The sequence below is a fragment of the Etheostoma spectabile genome, chromosome 13 (assembly GCF_008692095.1).
Source record: "Etheostoma spectabile isolate EspeVRDwgs_2016 chromosome 13, UIUC_Espe_1.0, whole genome shotgun sequence".
Classification (NCBI taxonomy): Eukaryota; Metazoa; Chordata; class Actinopteri; order Perciformes; family Percidae; genus Etheostoma; species Etheostoma spectabile.
Window position 1 is genome coordinate 2,319,921 of NC_045745.1, and position 4,460 is coordinate 2,324,380.

Below are 4,460 nucleotides of genomic sequence, written 5' to 3' on the forward strand. Positions count from 1 at the left end.
TGTCTTCGGGTCAAATTTGACCCCTTTCCAAAAAGTTTCTATATAGTCTATAGTTTAGTTTATTTTAACATTTATAGTTTTTAAACAAAAAAACAAAAAAACAAAAAAAAACAACAACATTAAAATATAAGATTATATACATGCATTCCTGCATACATATAAATAAAAGACAGATAAAAAGGTCATGTACTTATTAGCACAATCTTTCAAATTTGAAAGTCATTCAAAAACAAAAATGTTCCATGTTCAAAGGAGCAGGAAGAAGTTGATAAACAACTTATCAAGTCCGACCCCCTTTCTCTACTTTTACCTTTAGTAAATCTTATTCTTCAGTTATTTACCATGGTTCTTTACACACTAGCACACAGATGCATACATACACAAACACGTATAAACCCTTTTTTTTCTTTCTTTTTTTTCTTCCCTTTCTTCTACTTTCTATACCATCTATAGCAGATTACATAACAAAGCCATACTAGACTTAGTATATAGACATGCTAGTATGTAGATATATTCGCATATGGACTAACAACACGCACTGCTAGATGCGGGCTAAGGACCACAAAGTGTTAAGAAAGGGCTGTAAGAAAATCGATTGAAATTGAGTCTGTAAGAATTGAGCTTCCGTGGCTGACTGACTACCGCAGAGGCGTCCTTATAGCTATCTCTCTCTCTCATCTTTGGTATTTTGCACTGAAATAAATCATTAGAGTTTCATCCCGCCTAGAATTATAAGTATTAAACATCCTCAAATATAATCATGAACCATATTTAAACAAGGTAAAAATCCAGTGAGGTGAAATATGCTTTACTGGGGACTTTCAATGATGTCTTGTTTCACAGCATCGTTTCATGTAGACTTACTTTCAGAGGTGCCACAAAACCTCTTACCTGCATGCAGAGATGATAGATATGTTGGCTGGCTGTGTTTTCCTTTGTGGGTCAGTGTGTGCACACTGTGTAAGAAATGTCTACCCTCTTGCTGTTAAACAAAAGTAAATATCACAGTGCCAATTAGGCCATTCCCAGACTAGGGCGGAGGTGGTTTATACTATTCACCCCCCCCCCCCCCCCCCCCCCCCCCTCCCACCTGCCCCCGCCCTTCTGCCACTACCACCCGTGCGCTCAATGGCACATTAATAAAACATGGGCAACACTTTGAGTTTCCTGCTTGCTGCTTAATTGGCAAATTAAAAAGTGAGATGTTTTAAATGCTCATAAGAGTGCATACACACCCCACCTCTCCTAACACCAGTGGATTTATACCACACACACACACACACACACAGAACTACTCTAATTACACACAGTCCCTGTTAAATCTGTCTTTAGTCAGCAGTAGGTCGATAGTTTTTCTGGTATTACTTGCTTAGGGCTTTTTCTTCTGCATTCATGGGTGGCTCATGATCTAAATATTAGAACAGACCCAGAGCTATCAGTGGAGTGTTGATTAAAACTTCAAGTCCAACCTCTAAACAATGCCTAACTTAAGCAACACCAATTCAATCTAGAAGCTCTGTTGCTTCTCCTAGTCCTGCGCCTCATTTGCTTCAGGTGCTGCAATTGACACATTTCTGCGCAAGCTGCAGCGATGTGTTGGCGTGTGTGTCCCCACTGACCTACATCTAGATCAACAGCAGGATCAAAAAATAGCCAGCACCCTCGGCATCATTGTTCAGCAGTTTGTGTATAACAGTGAAACAACAAACAGTCTCCGTCTTTAAATGCACTGGTGCACATGTTATTCCCTGAACATAACATACAGTCTGATTCCTATATAATCATAATCACCGCTGGCTGCATGCCACTTGGAAAAGGCAGTGCTTGGATCAGACAGGGCGTCATCCCGTACTGCTCCTGTTAACTAACTCAGAGTATTGGCTGACTGGTGATGTAATACTAGTACTTGTCTTTCTCTCTCTGGGAATGGGCTGGGACATTTTTTCTACGTGTAAGATAACAAGAGATTACTTCTTTACTTTAACCCTCCTGTTGTCTTCGGGTCAAATTTGACCCCTTTCCAAAAGTTTCTATACAGAAATTTGGGTTTATTTCAAACTAATTTTCCAAAAAGTAACGTGATGGTTCCCACAACCTCCTCACAATTAAATAATAATCAGTTCATTACTTTCGTTGAATTGTGGTGTTTTTTGTTAATTTTATAGCATTTGGAGTCAAATATTGGTAAAAGACTGAAAAAAAAGGAGAGAAAAATGTCAAAAGTGACTAAAATTGAACAAATGTCAAGTAAATGACAAAAATGTAAAAAGATGTTTAAAAAAGTAACAAAATCAAAAAATAAGTGGCAAATGTAAAAAAAAAAAAAAAAGCGTTAAACATTTGGGAAAACTCTTAAAGAGCTCAGCTGGTAGAGAGCGCGCGCCCATATACAGAGGCTTAGTCCTTGACGCAGAGATCACGGGTTTGGTTCCGACCTCAGTCCCCTGTCTCTCCCCTTCTTTGGCCAAAAATGCCCCAAAATAATCTCATAAAACAATTAGAACATCTACAAACACCTGCTCTACCTGATAGTGTTGTAGTTTCTGTTCCTGTTTTTCTCCCATCACTCACACACTTTCTGTTTATCTTTAATATGGTATATTTATTTTATTACAAGTACTTCTTTTCAATATTTATGGTCTCAGGTTAATATAATTTAAATTATGCTACCGACTCTTGCTTCTTTGCTCTAATTACACATTCAACTTAACTTAACTTTTAACGTCACTTACACCGCAATATTGTTTCTCTTATCATGGAACCGCACTTTAAAATTCCTTTTGTTTGACGGCATTTTACTTACTCAGTCTACCATATTTTCATTGTCTATTTCTTGCCTGTATTTCTTGGCTTGTATTTCTTGCCTTGTATTTCTTTCGTGCTTACTTGTTTGTGTGTTATTGTTTTGTTTTTCTGTTTTTTGCTGTTGCTGCTATGCTGCTACTTGTAACGAAAGAATTCCCCGCGTGGATAATAAGTATAATCTAATCTAATCTAATCTAATCTAATTTGGAACGGTACAAATCTAGTACATTGAATTGAGAGTGCGTACTAGAGAGGACCTAGACTTTGCATATGTTTATTTTTTGCCATTGTTCTTAGGACCAAAATGTCCCATTCCTAGTTTTCTTGAGTTGACTTTGAGGTCTCCGTCACTTCCACAACAGATGAAACAGTCGACGCGGGTCTGCCCACTGCAGCACAGAGTTAGGCAATTTATCATTCAGGATTATCTCAAATTAAATCTAACCGTGCAGCCACGTAGCCAAAAATGCACTCCTCTCTCAAAGCCCACAGTTGACAGCCGTCCCCAGTTTGTCACAAAGAAGCCACCCTCTGTAAAATGTAACCCGTGTCTGTCAGTGGCCAGATATGGCAGCTCTGGTGCTGCAGGTACAGCATCAGTCAGTTCCCATTCTACAGCGGCATGGTGGGCCGGGTGACCCTATCTTTGAATGAACGTCCCTTGAAGCTTCCGTGTGTCATCTCATATCAGTCCAACTTGTGGTGACCACAGTTACAGTGGCTTGCATAAGTTTACACACCCATGCTACGTTGATTAAAAAGAGAATACAACTATAACTAATATAATGGTCTTTGTGAATGAATAATGTATTTTAAATAATATTCTTCCTTAACATACAGGGGGAATAACACACCCCTCTGTTAAATTCCATAGAGGCAAGCACATTTTTATTATTAAAGGCCAGTTATTTCATGATCCGGATACTATGCATCCTGATGAAGTTCCCTTGCCTTTGGAATTAAAATAGCACCCCCCCATCATCACATACCCTTAGTTTATTGTTTTATAGTTTATTTGAACATTTATATATTTTCTACGTGTAAATACAAGAGATAACTTCTTTACTTAACCCTCCTGTTGTCTTCGGGTCAATTTGACCCCTTTCCAAAAAGTTTCTATATATTCTATAGTTTAGTTTATTTTAACATTATAGTTTTTAAACAAAAAAACAAAAAAACAAAAAAAAACACAAAACATTAAATATAAGATTATATACATGCATTCCTGCATACATATAAATAAAATGACAGATAAATAAGGTCATGTACTTATTAGCAAATCTTTCAAATTTGAAGTCATTCAAAAAGGAACAAAAATGTTCCATGTTCAAAGGAGCAGGAAGAAGTGATAAACAACTTATCAAGTCCGCCCCCTTTCTCTACTTTTATCCTTTAGTAAATCTTATTCTTCAGTTATTTACACATTGTTTTTACACATCATAGCAACAGATGCATCATACACAACACCGTATAAACCCTTTTTTTTCTTTCTTTTTTCTTCCCTTTCTTCTACTTTCTATACCATCTATAGCAGATTACATAACAAAGCCATACTAGACTTAGTATAGACATGCTAGTAGGTAGATTTTTTTCGCATATGGACATACCAGCATATAAACATACCAGTATATGGACGTATCGGTATATAAAACTAT

General features: G+C 37.1%; 1 protein-coding gene across 1 annotated transcript in view; it reads left to right on the forward strand.

The window, feature by feature from the left end:
- Window positions 1-4,460, forward strand: part of tmem218 (transmembrane protein 218) — a 12,389-nt gene that overhangs the window by 6,787 nt on the left and 1,142 nt on the right. The window lies entirely within an intron of this gene.